Consider the following 23,480-nt stretch of genomic DNA (forward strand, 5'->3'; position numbering starts at 1 on the left):
TCTGGGGTTGACACAGAGGGCATGTGTGTGCTGTGTAGCTTGCACACAGTTGGTTAGTAGCTTACAGGTTGTGATGGCTATTCTTGATTGTCAGCGTTGTCTATATCTGGAATGAACTACAATCCAGAAATGGAGGGAACACTTGTGACCCAGATCTTGAGGTAGGAAGACAATACACTTTTGATCCAGATCTTGGGGTAGAATGACACACCCTTTAATCCAGGCCACACCTTCTGCTGGAAGTATCTATAAGGACAATGGAAAACAGAAGGGTTCATTAGTTTTTCACCTGCTTGCCCTCAACTTGTCAGCACATCCCATTTCTTCATGGTCACTGCAGCCTACTTTTTTCTTGGTTCCATTATATACAGAAGTCCAGCTGAGACATAGGTCCTTGTAGGACTGAGCAGCTACTAGATTCTTGAACTTCCCATTCACTATATCCATTGTTGGACTGCAGCCTGTAAGTTATTCCTATATATATATATATATATATATATATATATATATATATACAGAGAGAGAGATAGGGAAAGAGAGAGAGATTCATTCTATTAGTTCTGTGACTCTAGAGAACCCAGACTAGCACAGTTTATATATATATATATATATATATATATATATATATATATAATATAGTTGTGTGGGTATGTACAGGAGCACAGGAGGCGACAGACGTTGTATGTTCTGGAACTAAGCAATGACAATCCAGAGGGCTTCAGGGAAGAGTCAGTTAGCCACCTGACATTATAGGCAGAATTTGGAAATATATTAAAGGAGTTAGCTAAGTTTCTACTTTTGTCTCATTGGCACCATCAGTAACCTTGGTGAGGAGGCAGGGTACAAAGGAGATGCTTTGGAGACCCAGGATGGGAAAGGAATCCTTCACCTAGAGATGGACTAAGCCTTTTGTCAGCATTCTAGCCTCAGGCAGCATTTGCTGAGGGGTAATAACAGCTTGATATTTTAATATCAATAGCAGTGATACAGGCTTAAAGCCTAAGCATAAATGGCTTTTTTCCAATTAGAGCCCTGTAATGGTTTGGGAATCTCACCAGAAATCCCCCTTACAATAGAAGATATGCCCCGATGTTCCTATGCAATCCTAGTGGTTCCCAGTCTTACCTTGTCAGACTGTAATTCCATTCAGGGTACCTCTAGAGCAACTCTAAAATATTATTTATTGAAAAGGAGGAAGAAGAGCTGGAGAGATGTCTCAGCAGTTAAGAACACTGACTGTTCTTCCAGAGGGCCCAGGTTCAATTCCTAGTATGCACATGGTTGCTCACAAGTGTTTGAAACTCCAGTTCTGGAGGACCTGACACCCTACATAGACATATGTGTAGGCAAAAAACCAACACACATAAAATAAAATAAATTATTTAAAAAAAGAAAAAGAGGAAGAAGAAAAGAGAAAAAAATTTTAGCAACCTGTTGAGATGTAATTTGAGAGCCACCAAAACAGTGTGTATACATGTCTACTGCTAAGACGTGTAATTAAGAGCAACTCTCTCTCAAAAAAAAAGAGCAACTCTCTCTTGAGAAAACCACACCCAAAGTATTGGGTGTGTCACATTCTTTCCCTGAGTGTGTATTTCCTTCTATTTTTTTTAATAAACTCCAAGTCTACTTCATATCGATTTGTTATTAAATTATTTTCTGTGGTTGTGACCAAGGATCTGGTTTTACCAGAGTGGAGGTCTCTTCAAAAGAATGGCTCAGGCTGCAGAACTCAACAGTGTGAAGTTGGGCCTCCATCCCGGTATCTTCCACTACCCACCAATCATCCATCCATCCATCCATCCATCCATCCATCCATCCATCCATCCATCCATTTACCCATGCATGAATGTATGCATACCTGAATTTCATTCATTCTTTGCATGATCTATCATCTTTCTATCTGTCTTTTTGACATCACCAAGGCCCTGCTCTGTAGCATATGGAGCCCCCCCCATTTTTGTGAGATATAGTCTCTATTTCCCAGGTGTATGAAGCCAAGGAGGCTCTTGCACTTTTGTGTTGTGGGGTATTTGATAGAACTGTGACACTCCAAGATTGTTAATAAAGTTAACCTTGGAACAGGGGCAGAATCAGCAACTAATTGACTGGAATAACCATAGAGATTTTGGAGGACCCAGGATATGATACAGGGGAATAGGAAGGAGTAGGGAGGAGCTGAGGTCTTTTTCCACCTGGGAAGTGTGGAAAGAGGGTCAGCTGGTCATTCTTCTACCACTTTCTTGATCTATCAGGTTTTTACCCAGTATCTGACTGTTTTGGACTTTCTTGTCTGGACTTCCAGCCCACAAATAATGGCACAAAGACTTATTATTGATTATTAAAGCTTGGCCTTTAGCTTAGGCTTGTTCCCAATTAGCTCTTATAACTGAAATTAGCATAGGACTTTTACCTTTCCTTCATTCTGTATGTCTGATTCCCTGTGTCTCACTGGACTCTCACACTGTGCCTGATTCATCCCCTTGAGTTCCTCTCTCTGCCTGGAAATCCTGCCTAACCTTGCCTAGTTATTGACCATTCAGCTTTTTATTATACCAATCACAGCCATACATCTTTGCACAGTGTACAAATATCCTGTAACATGTGACTTCCTGAGTTTTTACTGGTAATAGAACAATTTAGATAAACACTTCACTTTTGGTCCTCTTGGATCTCCCCAGTGCTCGGTTTACAGTTTTGTTCTGCAATGCTTTATGTGGTGGTGAGGATTGAATCCAGGACTTCATGCATGCTCTCTGAAGACTGAGCTACATCCCAAATCTTAATAGAGCAAAATTCTAACTTTCAAGAAACACACAGCTTAGAGCTACCCTGGCCACTTGGAAATAGGTAGCAGGTGGTAGAGCACTTGTCTGGCATCTACAGGGCCCTGGGTTCAATCTTCCGTATTACTTTTTAAAGGAAAGTTAAAATGAAAAGCAAGATAACTCAGTAAGTGTCCCTCTATCTGTTTGCCGAAAGTATGCCTGTGTGGGCCAGGGAGGGTAGTGCCAGCCACCTGAGATATGGAGGCAAGAGGACTGCTTGAGCTCAGGAGTCGGAGGCCAGACTGAGTGGCACAGTGTTTCAGAAGGAAAAAAAGCTTGTATAAATGTCCCTTCTCTCAAAAGGTCTTACTTGATCAACTAGTCAAAATCAATTTTGTTTTTCTTTCTTATATGCTTCTAATTTCATAGCACTGCACTTATCACAATTTGTTGTCATAGTCTTATTTTTTCTTTTATATTTATTTAGTATGTGCATACATGCCACAGTGCATGTGTGGGAGTCAGAGGACAATCTGAGTTGTTCTCTCCTTCCACCTTTAAGTGGGTACCTTTTATCTGGCCCCTGTTGTTGCAATCTTCCTGATACGTTTATTTGCTGAATTTGTCTCCTCTAGTTGACTGGAAGCTTGGTGGGGGCAAATTCTCTGCCCAATTCGCTCATTAGTAAATTTCAGGTCTAGGTCTAGCACAAGGTATGTCCTCAGTAGACAAGAAATGAATGAGTTAACATATAAACGCCTACCATATACAGGAGTTGTAGATTTTGTGCCAAATACATGATTCTCCGAGTGTTTTCCCTGGATCAGCAGCAAAATCAACGTCTCCACTTAGATCAGAATAAGAATCAGAAACTTGGTTTTGTTTTGTTTTAAACAAGGTCTCACTCTATAGTGTTGGCTAGCCTGGAACTTACTCTAGACCAGGCTGGCCTCAAACTCAAAGAAATCCACCTACGTCTGCCTGCCAAGAGCTGGCATTGAAGGTGTGTGCTACCATGCCTGGTCAGAACCCAGACTTGGAGTCAATGTCGGCAATCTGAGTTTTAACAAACCCACTGGAGGATTCTGATGTACACTAAAGTTTGAGAACACTGTAGTGAACTAATAAATGATCATTTTATTGAGCCTTAGACATCTGTGGATTTTTGGTTTTGTTTTTCTGAGTCTGTGTAGCCCTGGCTATCCTGGACCTCACTCTGTGGACCAGGCCTGCCTCTGCCTCTGGAGTGCTGGGATAAAAGGTGTGTGCCACCATGAGTGTCTGAGACCTATGGATTGTAGCACAGAGGCAGGTACAGTTCTGTCTGATTTGGCAAATACTTCATGGAGAAGGTGATATTTCCCAGGAAGCCTCCAGCTACATAAATAGAAAAGCAATTCAGATAGAAGACTACCCACCCCAAAGCACATAACAATACATTAGTCTGGATGTTGAATGATCTGTCTGTAAACAGTTCTGTGAAAGAGTTAGGCATGGCGTGAGAGGAGATGCAGATGGAGGTGTGGGCCAAGGTTTTAGTGCCAGGTGGCAAACATGGAGCGTACAGGTATCTCACTCCCACCCCATCCCCCACTTCTCTTCTACCTGTCCTGAGTCAGGCTTCCCTGAATTCCCTTCCAAGCTCTGCCTTTCTGGTGGCATCCTTCCTGACTCTCCCTATTCTTTCTTCTCCTCCTTTTCTTTTGTGGGCGAGACAGCCCAGCTGCCACTCCACCTTCACCTGGTGGGCCCATTGGTGTCTGCTCTGCCTGGACATGCCTGGCTTGCAGCTTTGAAGCTTGTGTGGCCAGCAGGATGCTGGGGTTCTTCCAGGGAACTGTGCCAGGATAGCTGGTTGATACGGAGCTTTGTGGTACTTTGGATGTAATTGGCCCCCAGAGGCTCATAGGAAGTGGTACTATTAGGAGGTGTGGCTTTGTTGAAGTGGGTGTAGTTTCTTGGATCAAGTGTGCCATGATGGGGGTGGACTTTGAGATCTCCTATGCCCAAAAAACACCAAGTGTCTCATATCACTTCCTTGTGCCTTTGGATCAAGGGGTAGGATCTAAGAACTGGAGAGATGGCTCAGTGGTTAAGAGCACTGGTTGCTCTTCCAGAGGTCCTGGGTTCTTTCCAGCAACTATGTGGTGGCTCACAACCATCTGTAATGAGATCTGGTACCCTCTTCTGGCCTGCAGGGGTACATGCAGATAGACTGCTGTATACATAATAAATAAATAAATAAATAAATCATAAAACAAAACAAACAAACAAAAAACCAACCCACCAAGTTGTGTTCTGATCGCCCTTTCTGGATTAAAAAAAAAAAAAAAAGTAAGAACTCTCAGCTCCTTCTCCAGCACCATGTCTGCCTGCATACTGCCTTGCTTCCTCTGAACCATAGTGAATTCCAATGAAATGTTTTCCTTTATAAGAGTTGCCTTGGTCATGATGTCTCTTTACAGCAATAGAAATCCTAACTAAGACACGCTTCCAGGGCTTCAGAGACATATTTCCTTCCCTTGGAGGTGTGGGCCGAGGTCTCAGTGCCAGGTGGCAAACATGGAGCATACAGGAGTTCTAGGAGGAAGTGACATCAGAGGCCAGGCTCTCTGGACCCAGACATGTACCACTCAGTGACACACACACACACACACACACACACACACACACACACACACACACACACTACACACTTTTTTTTTTTTTTTCTAAGAAGCAGACCATCAGAGAACCACATTCATTGGTATTTGATTTGACTCTACCTGGTTCAACTCTTATCTACTCCAGGGCTATCCATGACCCTGAACTTTGTTTTAAAGTGAGGCACAGTTCATGGTGTCACACACTTTTGATCCCAGCACTCAGGAGGCAGAGGCAAGTGGATCTGTGTGAGGCCAGCCTCATCTACACATTGAGTTCCAGGCTATCTGGAGTGACAGTGAGACGTTGTCTCAAAAAAACAAAACCGAAGATTGAGATTTGGATTTTGATGGGGCTTCTGGTATTGGGAGATTGGGTGGAGGGTATTGATAACATGTGGACATGTCCCACAGGTTTGAGTTTATTTATTTTTATTTTACTGGTCCTGCTGGTGATGGAACCCAGGGCCTGGTGCATACTAAGCAAGCCCCTATCACCAAATCCAGCCCCAGTCAGAAACTTTCCTTTTGTGCCTCAGTCCACTATGGAAGCAGCCATATTCCGGAGTATTAAGATCTCGTGGAGGAAGAGCTGGGGTGAGAGTAAAGCCCTGCGCAAGATCTCTGCCCTGTGACCTCATTCTCCCCAGATGACTAAGGTTCTAAGGGGCTAGCCACTAGCCTGACAATTTGGTCCAGTGACTGGCAAATGCCAGGCTCCAATGAGGGCCTTTATATCCTCCCAAGTGAGTAGATGAACTGACACTTGTGTTCCTACTAGGAGTCAGTCACTCAGGGCAGGTTATCCTCTTTTACTCTTTACATTCTGCTCCTGCGGCTGTGGTGTAAATCTGAGTCATTGCCATCTCCAGTTCCCCACAGGTGACCAACCTTTGTCCCATTTTGCACTGTGAGGAGCTGGGATAGGTTCCCGGCACAAGTCTGCTTTGACTGGAAGAGAACTTTAATCACAGTCAGACAGAAGGGGTGTCAGTGGAGAGAAAAACAGAGACAGAGCAGGAAATTATGCTCCAGGCATGAGTAACAGCACAGGCAGAAGACTTTCCAGGTTAGAAGAGAAACCGGGACACATGGTGTGGGCTGGCCTCCTCTCTAGAGGACAAACTGTGGTCTGCTTTGACGTTAGTACCACACATGTGCTGAGGCTGCTGACAGCATTGCTTCCAGATCTGGGACTCTGCTGCAGCTGAGAGCAGCGGTGGGAGGGAGGGGACAGAGGAGACCACCTAGATGCAGCTGGTGTCCTGAGAGGGGGTTGGAGGTAAGTGGTTAGCAGGTAAAGGCAGGCCTGACAGCCTGAGTTAGATTCCTAGAACTCATGTTAGGGAGGAAAGAACAGACTCATCCTCTGACCTCCACATGTGTGCCATCTCCCTCCACCACACACACACACACACACAAAGAGTCCTTCCTGGTTGGAAGCAGTTAGCAGCAGTCATTCTGGTTTAGCTTGAATCTCGCTCCGGCCTGCACTTTCTCAGAGATTTTTCCTTATTCTCCCATATTCCTTGTTTCTGAATCAGCATCAGTGTTTGCAAGAGCAGTGGAGGCCAAGGTCACCAGATGTGTTGCAACACTGGATGGTGTTGAATAACCCAGATCATCCTTGCCCTGGTTATGTTTCTGGAAGTAGAGAAACGACAGGAAAAGCCTCCCGAAGCAGGCAGCCTTCACTGTCTCATGCCCCACCACCACCACGCCTTCTTTGGAGTTGGTGTGAACGTATGTGCTAGAAGATGGATCACCTGGTATACCTAACAGGGAGTGCTCATCAAGCATGGATGGACACTGCTACTACAGGCCCTGAGGCTGGAGGTTGATCCCGTGCCTTCTCACAGCTCTCTTGCCTTTCTGCCCTTTGCCACCCAGTGCCTCAGCAAAGAGGCCACACCAGATTCAAGACTCTTGGCCTTGACCTTTCCAGACTCTAGGACTATGAGAAATCAATCTGTCCTTTATAAATGACGGTCTCAGGTAGAGACAGTAAGCAGCTTTCGGAACAATCAATCGTGTGAACACATGATTGTAGAGTTCAGAGGCCATCTAGCTGCTGCCAACTGCCTCCGGCTCCTCTGAGCACTTTGCATTGTTTCCCACTCTCAGGGTTTATTTCTCTGAAAGCTTGGGTGTATAATCCTTGCCCCAGGCTTTGTCTTCTAGAGATTGGACCATAACTGCCTTCCAAGAGTTCCTCTTTTCCTGAAACAGCTGTTCCTCCTGGAACTCAGAATACTCTGGAAATGCTCTGTTGGTCACCTCTGCCCCTAAGTACCTCAGATTCTTCATGTCCAAGACTGAATTAGCCTTTTCCTTTTTTCTTTACATTTCTTCCTTTCTGGTCTTTCCTGGCTTAGTGACTACTATCACATTTGCCTACCACCCAAGTTATCTGGATGTCTTTTAGGAAAATATCTTTGAGGTATTGATATGTACACCCAGAATTCTATTGTAAATCAAGATAGTCTTGAACTTATAGTGATCCTCCTGCCTCTGCCTTCTGAGCGCTAGGATTAATGCAGTACCATCACTTCCCTCTTGAGTGTTTCCCCCTCACTCTCAGGGTCTCATGTAACCAGGCTGGTCTTGAACTCACTAAGTAGCTGAGGGTGTCCTTGACCTCCTCTTGCCTTGAGCCCAAGGGCTGTTGCCACACTTAGCTTCTGGGCTTCATTCTTGTCACCTTTCAATATGCAATTGTTATTTCCTTCTTCTCACCTGACTAGTAATTATTTATTGTTAAAGAGGTAGTGTCTGTGCTGGGCATGTCAGCTCGCACCTGCAGGCTCAGCACTTAGGAAGCTGGGGCAGGAGGATTGCCATGAGTTTCAAGCCTGCCTGGACTACAGAATGAGTTCCAGACCAGCCTGGGATACAGAGTGAGACCCTGTCTTAAAAGATAAAAACTCATTTTCTCATCTTTGGATGGGAGTAGGGTTGGGGGTCTGTAGAAATGGCTCATCGGTAAAGAGCACTGACTGCTCTTCTGGAGGACCCAGATTCTGTTCCCAGCACCTATGTGGTGACTCATAAATATCTGTAACTCCAATTCCAGGGGAATTAATGCTCTTTTCTAGTCTACACAGTCACCAGGAACGACATACCAGGAACACAAACATACATGTAGGCATAACAATCATAAAATAAAATAAAAATGTAAAAAGTATCAGCAGGGACCCTTCCAGGGTTTGGCTGGGTCCTGGGCTACAAAAGAAAGGGGGCATAAGCTGAGTGTCAGCATTTCTAAGCTCCCTGCTTCCTGACCAGAAGCTGCTCCATGCTCCTCCTCGCCACACCTTTCTGACTGCCACCTAGAACTGGATCCGGAAAGAAACTTCCCTGTACCCACAGCTGTTAAAGGAAGGCAAACCAAAGTAGAATCCAATGTGGTTTTGTTTTTTTGTAATTTTTATGTGCTATTTTTGGTGTTTTGCCTGCCCAGATATCTGTGTGAGGATGCCAGATCCCCTGGTACTGGAGTTACAGTTTTGAGCTGCCATGTGGGTGCTGGGAATTGAACCCAGGTCCTCTGGAAGAGCAGCAAATACTCTTAACTGCTGAGCCATCTTTCCAGGCCAAAACCAATGTAGTTTTTAGTTTTTTTTTTTTTAATTTCAGTTTGTATTCCAACCACAGTTCTCCCTCTCACCTCTCCTTCCCCCCTCCTCCCCTCCCCCACTCCTCCCAACATGTAAGGGCTACCATGAGGAATCCATGAAGTCTGGTACATTAAGTCGGGGCAGCACCAAGCCCCTCCCCCCTACATTAAGGCTGAGCTTGGCATCCCAACATAGAGAATGGGCTACAACAACCAACGTAGTTTTTAACGAGTGGACACTCTTTTCCTATCTCTGAGAAGGAAAATATAGACCAATAGAACCAATGGCCAAAGCCATGGGCATTCTGTGTGCCTGGTGTGGGAGGAAGAAGACACCTGGAGAAAGATGCTGTAGAAAGAGAAGCAGGAAGATGAAGCTGCTTGTAAGGAAGGGTGCAGAGAATGAGGTGCGGTAGATAATGTAGCCATTTGTAGTGCTGATGAATAAGTAAATAACCCTAATGTAACTTCATGCACACTCTGAGATACATTTACCCACAGAATAAGCTGTTAAACTCTATGGAGTAAGCTAATGTGTGGCACTTAACATTGAAAAGAAAATATCAGTAGGGTTGGCCGCTTTTAGAGGGAATCTATTCCATGTCCCTCTCTGGCTCCTGGACACCCAATCCTTGGCATTTCTTGGCTAGAGGCACGTCATTCCAATTTCTGCTTCCATTGTCATGTGGCCTTTGTGTGTGTGTGTGTGTGTGTGTGTGTGTGTGTGTGTGTGTGTGTGTGTGAGTGTGTGTGTGTGTGCGTGCACATGCGCGAGTATGTGTTCAATGGCCAGACACTCCAGTATGATCTCATTCCAACTTAAATGTAATTACATCTGTAATGACCATATTTCCAAATAAAGTCCCTGGCTGAGGTTTTGTGAGGTAGGAACTCAACACGTCTTTCATTTTAAAAGAGTTTTTTTGGTATGTGTGGACAAAATTCAACCCACAACAGGGAAAAAGAGTCTGATTTTACATCAACTTCAAGAGTTGCTTTGATCTAATTAGCCTTATTTATGCTTAGAGAAGGAGACAAGCTGGCAAACCAGAAATAAGTTTGTCTCCCAAGCATGTTTGTCAAGACAGAGTCCTTTCCATTCCCCTATGTTGAATGCTAGCCACTTTACAAAACCACGTTGTCTTTCTGGCGCTGGAAGGAATTTGCATTCTGACATTTTGGTTAGAACTAATAGCCTCAGAACACTGCTTCACCATTTTATGCTCTTAGCCGCAGAACTATCCTCAGGGCTTCACAAGTATGCTCCCATTTCACTGGCCAGGAAATGGAGGTTCAGACAGGAAAAAAAAAAAAAGACCCCCTGAGATTACAAATTGAAAGTAGTGGAGCCAGGACTCCAAGTTCTGACACCGTGTCACCACTGCTAAGAGGATCTCATGCTTCTCTGTCCTTTTCCCAGGTTAGAGCACAGTGAAGTTAAAACACTAGCTTTCTTGAGGCTAAAAACTCAAAAGTAGGCACATTCCTGAAGGGAAACCTCTGTAGATGTTTCTTGCAGAGAGAAAAAAAGCAGAACGTGTTGTCTACTTTGCAAAAGTCTGGCTTTGAACTTGGCTAAATTTCTTCTCCAAGAAAGCCTGTGGAGTTGGGGGGAGAGAGACAAGGAAGAAGGCAAAGAAAGGAAGGTCAGGAAACTGAGAAGGCAGATAGAGCTAGTCACGGAAGCTGGCCCGGACACTTCATCTGTGTCTACCTCTAGGTTAAGCTAGCTCCAAAGTTGCCTTCAGTGTTAATCTTTGTTATTTTTTGTCGAGAGGGAAGGAAAATACTTTTGTATTTATGTGGCCTGACTTTGGGTAAATGGGAGGACCAAAATTTATATTTGTTTCTTCTCAGCTGTCTTTAGGTCAAAATGACCCTGTGACAAAGTGGTTTTGGATTGGCATGCTCTGTCTCTCATAGTAGATTCATAGTGTTCATTTTACTCAGTAATTTACTTAGTAACTCTAGTAATTAAATGTGGTACTGAGCTGGTAACTCTGTTACAAGGTAAGCTAGTATGCTTCCATTGAGCTAGCCTGTTCATCTTTTAATTTAATTTTTTTTTTGAGACGTGGTCTCACTATGTTGCCTTAGTTGGCCTGGAACTCTCTGTGTTAACCAGGCTGGCCTTGAACTTGGAGAGATCTATCTGCCTCCTAATGTGCCACCATGCCTGGCTTACCTTAAAATTTTTTTTAAAATTTTGTGTGCTTAGGTGCTTTACTTGGCTTATACGTATGCCTATCCACCACTTGTATGACTTGTGCCTTCACTGGCCACAAAAGGGTATTGGATTCCTAGAACTAGAGCTACAAATGGTTGTGAGTCAGCATGTGGGTGCTGGGAATTGAATCCTGTTCCTTTGGAAGAGCAGCAGCCATTGCTTTTATTCACTGAACGGTTTCTCCAGTCCATTCCCCTCAACTTCCAATTGTGTACTCTTTTTCCGTCTACTGATCCTCCCTCCATATAGTAAATTTTCAGAAAGAGTAGAATGTGCGGATGGGATGTATGTATGTATGTGTATACTTATACATGTATATGTACATACATGCACACATATATACACATACATACATGCACACATGTGTGTACATAAAGAAAGAGAGGATTTGGGATAAAAAGGGCCTGGTCTTGGCTATGACAATTCTCTCCTCTGAGTGAGAGGACTTGTTGCTTGGGGCACTGGCTGGAGTGACTAACCAGTCCAAGTGCAGCAGGAGGAAGGAGAGGGAGGTTGCCTTGAATACTCCCAGTGGAGTTGCCCAATAAACTACTCCGGGGAATGGCCCAGGGCCCTCTTCCTTGTGCCTGTTAACTCAGACTTCAGATGTCTGGCTTAACCTTCTGTTTTGCAGAAGACTTTTCCTCAGCTGGTATCATTCTTTCTTATTTACCTTTGGTGCTAAACTTAGAACACCCTCTTTCACACTCCTCCTTCCTTCCAGAACTATAAATGTCCACCTATGTTCTTTACTATTTTCATGGTTTCATGTTTTACATGCAAATCTTTAAGCCATCTGGAATTTATTCTAATGTCAGCCATGACTGGGCTCCAAATGAATTTTGTTCCTAATGGTGAGTTTTTCATGTGTGGGCTTTTAAAGTATGACTCAATTCTCAGAGCTCCATAAGGGCTTCAAAGTCAAGAGTTGAGACGCTAAACTATAACCCAGCCAGCTCCTAATTTCTGTTCCATTACCACTTATTGAGGAACTCTGGCACCCTAGGTGCTCCTCGGGGGAAAAGCTCTGAACAGTATTGCAGAGTGGGACGCTTACACAGAACTCTCTGAAGAAGCTAAGTCCTGCTGTTTCTGCTACCCGGTGTGCCGGGCCCCAGGCGCCGTGCCTGGGCACCACCTTGTGGGAAACAGCACCAGCCTTGTAAGCAGCAGCACTGGCCCCAAGCGCTGCTTCTTAATTGCATTTTCTTCCGTTAGTCCCCAAGCCCTTCTCTTCAAAGTCCAAACCATTACTGCTTAGATACTCCTAATAGACATATAACTCTAGAGTAATTTATTTTACTTTGTTTTTGGAGACAGGGTCTCATGTAGTCCATAACTTAGAACTTATTATGTAGTCAAGGCTTTGAACTCTCTTAAAAAATTTTTTTGGCCAGGCAGGGTGGTGCACGCTTTTAATCCCAGCACTCAACAGGCAGAGACAGGCAGATCTCTGAGTTCTAGGCCAGTCTGGTCTACAGAGAGACTTCCAGGACAACCAGGGCTACTCAGAGAAACCCTGTCTCGAAAAACAAAATAGCAAAAAAATTAAGTATTTTATTTATTTTTATGGGTGTGAGTGTTGCCTGCACATATGTTTATGCACCAAATACATGTAGTTCCTGCAGAGGCCATAAAAGGGGGTCTGTTTCCCCAGAACTAGAGTTCTACAGGGTTGCAAGCCACCATGTGGATGACAGAAACCTAACCAGGGTCCTCTGGAAGAGCAGCCAGCAATCTTAACTGCTGAGCATCCCTCCCTCCCTGGCTTTGACCCTTGACCCTCTGCCCCCACTTGCCAAGTGCTGGGATTACAAATGTGTGTCTTCGCACTACCCTAGAGTTCTAAACTTTAAACTATAACACACTATTCCATTTGATTCATAAACAAAAATAATAACATAAAAAACCCAGGTGGCGTTATTGGTTCCATTTCTCAAATGATGGACCTGAATTTCAGAGAAGGGAAATGATTTACTTAAGTTCACAAAGAGGAAACCACATTCAGAAGACAAAAGGAAAGGTTAACTTGGCGAGAAGAACCTATCTGTTGGCTTCCTCTACTTCTTGAAGTTAGTTAGTGGGGTGGAGCGGGATTTTTCCATCTTAAACTGTTTGCTTTCTTTTTTCAAGATGTATTTTAAATTATACTCATATGGGGTGTGGCTATGTGTGGGTATGTGCACACTTGAGTGCAGCTGCCAGCACAATTCAGAAGAGGGAGTCAGCACCCGTGGAGCTGGAGTTACAGGCAGCTGTGAACCAGACATGCATGGGTGCTGGGAAGCAAACTCAGGTCTTCTGGAAGAGCTGTAAGTGCTCTACCTGCTGAGCCATTTCAACAGTCCCTGGTGGGCAATGCAGTTAGTTCTCCTACTCTTGGATGTAGTTGCCTCTGCTTGTGATGCCTTTCTCTGCTCCTTGGCTCTAGGGCAATGGTTTTCCTCAAAGGCAACCTCCAGTGTGCAGCTTCCTTGCCCTTGCCTCTTCCTGCTCTGAGAACATCTCCAGGGCCCTGTCTTCCTGCAGGCTGTCGAGTCCTGAAAGGAGAGATGAAATAACCTCTTCCTACCTCCCTTTATTTTTAATCTCCAGGGCCTGATGCAGGGTCTGCCATCATGCTTGTCTTTCTTAGTGTATTTTGTATTACTCTAACAATATGCCAAAGGCTGAGACTGACTAAGAAGGTTTATTTATTTCTTGAAGTTCAAGAGCACAGCACCAGCATCTGGTTGGTTGCTTGGAGATGGCTTATGCCACGTGAAAATGTGTAGCAGCAGTGGGGCATGAGGAAACAGATTCACAGGGCCTGTGATATAGCATACATATGCCTTAGGGTCCAATCCTAATAGCTCCCCCACTCCAAAGTAAGAAAGAACCAGGGATTCAAGGAAGAGGTCAGCCTTGCTTAGTCTTGTTGGGGCATGGTGGCACCTGACTGTGTCCAGGCACCAGGAGGTTGTAGCAGGAGCATTGTAAGTTCAACATCAGCCTTGGCACATAGCAAGACTTTGTCTCAAACAAACCAATGGATTGAGATGCACTTAGTGGTAGAATACTGGTATAGCACACATGGGCTCTGGGTTCCATCTCCAGCACAAGCATAGTGCAGGGTGTGGGGGTGTAAAACTACTGACCAAGTCCCACTGCTTAAGCATTCATCCCTGCAGAGTTCATCTCCTCTCTGCAGCCAGACTTAATTAGGTTCTACCAGGCTCCATCTAGGAATGCGAATGAGGGTTTCAGCACATGATCTTCTGGGGGCAAGCCATAGCATATATTAAATAAGTGTAAGAAGGAAAGCAACTGTGTTTGTGCCTGTGTAAGCCTCTCTCTCTCTCTCTCTCTCTCTCTCTCTCTCTCTCTCTCTTCTCTGTGTGTGTGTGTGTGTGTGTGTGTGTGTGTGTGTGTGTAAAATGTGTGTCTGTGTCTAATATGTCAGTCTTGGATCTTGCAATGTTTGGAATCTGTCAATCTATCACCATGAATCTAATCTGAAGATAATGGGAGATGTAGGAAGAAGCATAAAAATGATCATTCCTGGGCTGGTAAGATGGCTTATCAGGTAAAAGCACTTGCTGCCAAGACTGAAGACCTGAGTTCAATCCCCAGGAAACACTCAGTGCAAGAAGAGCACCAAGTCTACAAAGTTGTCCTCCAAGCTCTATGTGTGTCATACTCATGCCCACATACACACAGGCACATAAAATAGTAATTTTGAGCCAGGCGTGGTGGCACGGGCACTTGGGAGGCAGAGGCAGGCAGATCTCTGTGAGTGTGAGGCCAGCCTGCTCTGCAGAGCAAGTTCCAGGACAGCTAGGGCAGTTATACAGAGAAACTCTGTCTCAAAAAACAAACAAAATAATATTATTGTTATAATTATAATAACAATTATAATTTTTAAAAGCCTAAAAACACTGATTTGTATTTTAGACTATTTCCTTGGGAAGTATCTCTTCAAAAGTCATTTTGTACTTTAAGAATTGAGAGTTTCTTTTTCGTGTGTGTGTGTGTGTGTGTGTGTGTGTGTGTGTGTGTGTGTGTGTGTGTGTTTCTGATTATAGAACCCAGGACTTCACAAATGCTCATACATTTTGACTGCTGAGCCCTTTCTCCAGCTGATTCTCCTTTTTTTTTCATTCATTTATTTAGCTCATAAATAAAGTCATGTACAATTATGATTCACAATACAGTATGTTCACAATGGCATGGCTAAATTAAACCAATTAACATGTTATATCACACATATTCATCATTTTTGTTTTGAGAACACTTAAAGTATACTATCTCACAACTTTTAAAATATAGCATATTGTTATCAACCATATTTATCATGCTCTCAGTAGACCTCAAGACTTCACAGAGTCCATGCCTCTTGTCCAACTGCAGTTTTATATCCTTAAACCAATCATTTCCCCATTGTTAAAAGACCCACACTGAAGCCTAATAGCCACAATTCTGCTCTCTGTTCCCATAAGTTCATCATTTCTAGGTTACACATAAAATTGAAATTGTGTGACATTTGTCTTCCAGTGTGTCACTTATTTTTTTTTGGCAAGCATATAACTTTACTACTTACTAAAGATGAAATCAAATTTGCATGCACAGGTGAGCACTCACTGAAACACCTTGGATTCATCACATATTTGAGTTTCAATTAGCATATATATATTTATATAAAAAGAGCAATAATGGCAATATGTTATGCATCAATAGCAGCAACAGCTTTTCCAGGTTCTGTGGTCATTTGAACAAAATTGTAAAGACATCCAGCACTGATTCTCCTTTTTAATATCTCATTTTGAGATGGGGGTCTCACTAAGTTACCCAAGGATTCACTCTGGCCTGGAATTCACTCTGAAGCCCAGACTTGGCAAGCTCCTGCCTCAGTTCCTGAACAGCTAGGAAGATAGTTATGAATAGTGGGGAGGAGAAGATGCCTTAATTTTCAAGTAGAGAGCCTTCTGTTTGTTTTACAGACAAAAGGGTCTCACGTATTCTTGTAGCCAAGACCTTAAACTTACCATCCTCCGGCCTCCACCTCCTAAGCGCTGGTTACAGGTATGGGCCACCATGCCCAGTTTTATGCAGTGCCAGGGATTAAACACAGGACTTTGTAGATGGTAGGCAAGCACTTACTAAATAAGCTGCATCTCCAACTAATACACCAAACACGGTTTACCTTCTCAGTAATTTCCACGTGAACTGGTAGTAGTGCTTAACATAGTCACCTCATTGTGCAAACAAGCTCCCAAACTTTTACATCTTAAAGAATTAAAACTTAGTACTGATGAAACATAACTATCATTTTTCCTGTCTTTGGCACCAGTCAACCATCATTCCACTTTGTGTCTCTATTACTTTGGCTCTTGAAAGTAAACTCATAAAAGCAGAATCATATAGCATACCCTTTTGATGTCTGGCTTATTTCACTTAGCACAGTGTCCTCAACTTTCATTCATGCATGTGTCAGAATTTTTTTCTTTTTAAAAGCCTGAAAAATACCATATCAGTTATTACTTAATTTTCAACTTTATCCTGTCACTGGCTGCTTAGAAGCAAACCATTTCCCCATCACGGTCAGCATGGCTATTATCCTACTGACTGCTTAAATTTTTAATAGGTGAAGATGGGGCCTCATTGTTCTTTCTCCCGCCCCCCCACACCGCCCCAGCTTTGTCAAATTCACTCTAAGCAAGTTAAGATGGAAGAAAGAGTAACTCAAAATCAGACACCCTGTTTTGGGTCCCAGTGAGCTTGATGCTTGGTGGTAATGGTTTTTTATTTCTGATTGTCATGGAGACACCAGATCAACCTCTTCCCTCAGTCTAGCTTTTGGATTGCCCTGGGAGAAATGATCTCTGTCTCTTCCTTTCAGGGCAATACCTTTATTTCTGATGGGAAACCCAGGCTACTGGCAGCCGTGTTTCCTGTCGAGGAGGCCAGGTGCAAGAATGCGACTGATGTGTGGAGAGGAGCAGATATCACAGGAAGGAAGAGAGCCTGACCATGCTAGAACCTCATGGCTGTCCAGAGGGATTTCATGAACCAATACATAGCCTATTTGTTTTTTTCCTAAGCTCACTTTGAGCTTCTGTCAGTTGCAACATAAAAAGGGCTTTTCACATACTCCCTAAGTCATCTAAGGATGGTACATATTGCAAGGTCTCCCATCTGACAGCCACCTCTCCAAAAACTTCAAAAGCTCCTGGATGTACTCCCCTGACCCACACAGAATGATGGCAGCTCTAACGAAAGCATCTCAAGATGCACACACCTCCTGCACACACATCTGCTCCTACACACTACACACACACACACACCACACACACACACACACACACACACACACACACACACACACACACTGCCAATGCTCAGGCCTGAGGAGCTGGCACTTGCTAAGCAGGATGCTATTCCGGAAATCTGTGCTGTTCTCTGAACACCCATTGTCCTTTTTCTTCACTGCCCTATTCAGTACTTCACAGATATATAATGAACACCTGTTAAGAACCCTGTCAGCCTGGAGGCCCCAAGAGAGGCAGCAAATAGTCTCTGCTGTCAATGAAGCTACAGACCCAGGGCTTTGAGGCTGTCAAAAGACAGCCCTGAGAGATGGTGGGATGAGTGTTGAACAGATGTTTTTGCCAAGTGCTGCAGTTGCTCATAGGCTTCGTCACTTGTTGCCCCAGACAGTTGTCTGGCTGGTTTACCAGCTTCTCCCAGCCCAGCCTGCCCCCATGCCACTGCCAGAATGGCTTCCTGAACGCAGCTGTGCCATCCTCTCTCTCCCTGCAGGCTGAGACGAAATTCCTCAGCCCAACAAAATGAGAATCCAGATCATTTCTTAGCCTCCTTTTCTTAGCCGCATCACCCACTGCTCCCCATTCACAAACCTCCCAGTATAATCAGCCCACATTCTTCATCACTCCCATTCAGCACTTTCTCCACCCGTGTGCCTCTCCTCCTCCATGTTCTTTTTGCCTCTTACTCCTACATAGGATGGCAGATGGATTTTCTTCTCATGTGATGCCTCTGGTAGTCTGGCTGGAGAGTTGTATGGAAAAGAGTCCTATGCACACACCCAGGTTCAGTGAAAGAGTAAGGAGATCCATATGCAGAGTTTGCTATGGCTACCAGATTGGGAGTGTGTGGGAGTGTACCTCAGCCATGAGAACACTTGTTAGCATTAGTGAGGCCCTGGGTTCTACCACCAGGACAGCAAAATAAGTAGATTAAAAAAATAGGGGGTGGCAAAATGCTCCAAGGGTAAAAGCACTTAATGCCAAGCCTGACAACTTAAGTTCCATCTCTAGCCACACGGTGAAGGGCAGAACTGAGTCCCACAGGTTGTCTTCTGACCTCCACATGTGCACTGTGGTAGAGAGCCCACACTCATGTGCACGAGCATGTAAATAAGTAAACGTAATGAAAAATTAAAAACAGTAAATAAAAATTAAAAATTAAAAGAAAGAAAAAAGCTTTGTGTATAAAGGGAATAGCACCCTTGTTCCAAAGCCAGCCTAATGTCACCTGTCTCTATGAAACCTTCCTTATTCCTCCAAGTGAAATTGACCTCATCCGTTTCTAAACTTTCATAATGTGGTCTTTGTGTTCTAGCACAGATGGCTCCTACCTTTTCATGGGTACATGCGTTTTCCTGTGTTTGAGCAACAGATGGTATCCTGTGGTGTGTGGAACAATCTGTTTACTGACAAACCGGAGCTATGTGAAACCTCACTTGCTCTCCCACAGTACGGATGCACAGCTGCACAGCCGTACAGGTGCTTCAAGGTCTGTTTGTAAAGTACTGGCTTCACATAAACCAGGTGTTTGTCCAGAGGACTTTGAAGATGCTGTTGCTGTGGCCATGTTTTCGTGTGTGTGTGTGTGTGTGTGTGTGTGTGTGTGTGGTGTGTGTGTTGTGTGTGTGTGTGTGTAAGGGCAGAGGTCAATGTCAGACATCTTCACCTGTTGTTCTCCACCTTAGTTTTTGAGACAAGGTTTCTCATTGAACCTGGAGCTTGCGTTTTGGGCTACACTGGTGAGCTAGAAAGCCCCAAGGGTCCTCTTGCTTCCACCAAACCCTTTCCAGTTCTGGGGCTTTTATGGGTGCTGGAGATGAGAAATCATGTCATCATGCTTATGCATCTCTCTCTCTCTCTCTCTCTCTCTCTCTCTCTCTCTCTCTCTTTCTCTCTCTGAGACATTTTACTATATAGCTCTGGCTTGCCTAGATCTCAATATGTAGACCAGGTTAGCCTTGCGCTCATAGAGATCTGCCTGCCTTTGCCTCCTGAGGGCTGGGATTTAAAGTATGCGCCATTATTGGCCTGTTGTGGTGGAACACACCTTTAATCCCAGCATTTGGGAAGTAGAGGCAGCAGATTTCTGAGTTTGAGGCCAGCCTGCTCTACAAAGTGAGTTCCAGGACTACACAGAGAAACCCTGTCACGAAAAACCAACTAACTAACCAAACAAAAACAAACAAATAAATATATGCCACCACACCAAGCTCCAACCAAGTGTTTGTTTTGACAAGAGTCTTGCTAAGCAGCCCAAGTTGGCCTCTAGTTTATGACCTTTCTGCCTTCAGCCTCCCAAGTGTTGGGACTACAGGCCTGTATCACCGTGCCCAACCTTCTTCTCAAACCTGAAATCATTCACTTCCTGTATGGCTACTTCTGTCTGACCTGCTATTTGCTATATGCTTTGGTCTATAACTACTGGTGGTTGAGTTCCCAGCTTCTTTCATTCAGCCCTTCCTTCAGGAAACCATTGTCCATATCTCTTTAGTGGTCAGCTCTGTGCTCATTAGTGGTGCAGGATAGTATCCTGCTTGTAGCCAACCTCTAACTTTCAGAGAATGAGGTGAAACAAGTCTTGATACATGAGTAATAGATACTAAGGAAATGACGGGTAGGCCCTAAGAAAGAACACAGATGATGCTAAAGGGGGCATATGGAAGACCTGGGGGGATGTGGTGTGGTGAGGGGATGTGCGTGCGTGCGTGCGTGCGTGTGTGTGTGTGTGTGTGTGTGTGTGTGTGTGTGTCCCCTGGGGGGATGAGGTTGTTGGCATGTACCCACACCCACAGATTAAGTTCCCCCTTCCTCCACATGCCTTAGCCCCTTATACCTGGGTCCTGTGATTACCTCAGCTTCAAGCTCTGTGCTCCCCAGTTCAAGGACCTACAACTACAAGACACATTTAAATGCTCTCCATACATCTTACCCTACCCCACACTCATCCCCCACACAAGCACACACAAGGGCTCAGTATTAATTGCCCTCCCATATCTGGGATCTAGACTCTGGACTTGAATCTCCTTGACCGAATCCATACCCAGGACTTGGGCTTAGGAAACCACCCAGACTCTTGAGCTGCATGGCCCCACCCCTACCCCCGGTTTCATGTCTCCAGGACTGGGTGACCACCTGTAATGTCCTTAAATTATTACAGGGGCTATAAAACCAGGGGCCAGTTCACTTTGGCTGCTCAGCCTCTCTGTCCTTGGCCTTACCCTAGGCACCTCCCCCGCCTTCACTCCCTGCCTACGAACATGTTTAGGCTGCCAGACTCAGCTGTAGAATCTTATAGCCCTTTTGGCAGGAGCTGGGCCGGCTCCAGAGAGCAGGCTGGAGAGAAATGTGGTGGATCACATTTCTTCAGCTTGTGCCAAATATTATTCAGATGTAGCTTTGTCAGACACACACACAAATTGCTTGTCCAATAAACACAGAAGGGCTAATCCCAGGACATTCATCAACGTGGGGAAAGACTAGAGAAAGAGCAGCTTGGTGAAGTTGGCCTGAGGGGGGATGGTGAGACCTCTGTGCACTCCTGGGCTTTTTTATTCCACAGAGGGCCTGAAACCTAGTACCAGGGCTTTGGAACTTGCTGTCATCATGTCCTACAAAGCCTGCCTGGTGTATACACTCCCCAGTGATGAACAGCAATGGAGAAATCCACACGGGCCAGTCTGCCTTTGTAACTAGACAGACCTCACCCCAAGTAACAATGGTCAGGCTGAATAGCTGGCTGTAAGGACTTTGGAAGCTACCACTGCAGAACACAAACTGTGCTTACACCTTTTGTAACTTCTCAGAATCCCCAGTCTCTCTTGAGTCCTGGCTGGCAGGCATGAGGACGGCAGCTAGGAAAGCACATGAAGGGGCCGGGCTGACACAATGGCCAGGGCAGAGACATGAGCTCTTCTGTTCATGCCAGAGGACTGGTCATGCAGCTCAAGACTCCAGCCAGCTCCTTTTTTCCTGAGTCCTTCTAACTAGCCCTGGGAGCTCTGCTCTCCAGGGACTCAGCCCAGAAAGGAGAGAAACCTATTCTCAGCTCCAACATCTGCAGCCAGAGAGAGCAAGGTTAGATAAGACCTCTGGAGACAGCCTGTGTCCTCTCACGGCCCTGCATCTTGATGTGTACTCAGTGAGGAGGCCTCTCCTAGTAGGAGGAGCCAATGACAAGGGAGTAACATTGGATTGCTTGGCTGGACATGCGGTGCATACATTTAATCCTAGCACTCTGGCAGCAGAGGCAGGCAGAACTTGGTAAGTTTGAAGCCAGCCTTGTTTATATCAAAAGTTCCAGGCTAGCCAAAGCTGCATTTGTGAGACCTTGTTTTAAAAACAAAAACAACAACAAAACCTATGACCGCCACAATAAAAGTAATTGCTGACTTTTATATTGTTGGGATATCTTGAGCTCTATAATGGTTGGCAGCAATAAAGTAGGGGCATTGCAGTCTCCAGGTCTGGGTGAGGCAAGGGGTCTACTGGTATAGCTGGTTCTACCCTAATCAGGAGGGCTATGAGGGACACCCTAGGTTATTTCTGCAGGATCAGGATGGGTGTGCCACTCTTACTATTTTTCAGACAAGATACTGTCTTAGTCCCTGTTGTCTTGCCACATGCCTGGACTCAGCAGATTTTCTTAGCCTTGGGGGCAATTCCACAACCCCTTTCTTGTATTCTTGACTCCAAAGCTGCCAATTTCTGCTGCTTGATGGAGCTGAAGTGGCCTCCTTCCTTGCTTCTTTATTTGTGGTGTGTTTTTATCCACCCCCCCTTTTTTTTTCCTGAGACAGGATTTCTCTGTGTTGCCCCGCCTGTCCTGAAACTCATGCTATAGACCAGAGTGGCCTTGAACTCAACAGAGATCTGCCTGCCTCTGCTTCCCAAGTGCTAGGATTAAAGTGTGTGCCATCCAGGCTGGCCTCAAACTCCCTACTTAGCATGGGAGAATCTGTGCTGCTCTTAGTTTGAGTTTGCTGTACCTACTCTATTGTGAAAAACTTCAGGAGAGATCTAGTGGATTCAGGAATAAGTTTAAAAATATTCAGTGGTGCCAGGAGGTGGTGGCGCACACCTTTAATCCCAGCACTTGGGAGGCAGAGGCAGGTGGATCTCTGACTTCGAGCCAGTCTGGTCTATAGAGTGAGTTCCAGGACAGTCGGAGAAACCCTATCTTGAAAAACAAAAAACCAAAACCAAAAACCAAAACCAAAACCAAGCAAACAAAAAACATTCAGTGGACCTAGAGATTTAGCCTAGTCATAGTCATCTTAGTTTTCCAGAGTCTGAGCGGGTTCTTGGGATGTTAGACTTTTGCGTTAAAAGGAGGGAGGTTCTAGACAAAGCAGATCAAATAGCTCACCTATCTGTACTGGGAAAGACTAGAGCTCTGCAGGGCTGAGAAGTGCAGCCCCTCAAGTGCAGGGACTGAGAAGGTGATGTGTTGATTATAGGATGGTGGGCAAAACATCAACCAGCTGTGCATAGCTCTCCATAGATACTTGGAGGGCCAGGCTATAAGCAACTGCCATGGCAATAAGTTTCAAGCACGATAGTCCCAGAACTGGGCGAAGATGAGGTACCTTTTAGTGTGGCTGATGTTAACAAAATCAGTTACCAGTGAGGACTGTCCCAGGAGGAGGTCAGAATGAACCTGGTCACATTGAAGGAAGTCTAGAAGCAAGTCCTCTCTGCCAGTAGGAAGGAGTAGGGCCAGCAAGTTTCTTCCCTGGTGTCTGAAACTTATTACTGTCAGGAATGGCTCCTACCATCTCCTCTGAGGGATCCATATTGATGTGTGCGGTTAGGTGGGATCACCTTCTCCTCAGCATTTGTTTCCATTTGTGAGACTCTGTCTATCATTCCCTTTGGGTTTGAAGACTTGATACTCACTGGTACAACACTGGAAGATTTTTAATA

This window comes from Cricetulus griseus, chromosome 2, assembly GCF_003668045.3.
Source record: "Cricetulus griseus strain 17A/GY chromosome 2, alternate assembly CriGri-PICRH-1.0, whole genome shotgun sequence".
Lineage (NCBI taxonomy): Eukaryota > Metazoa > Chordata > Mammalia > Rodentia > Cricetidae > Cricetulus > Cricetulus griseus.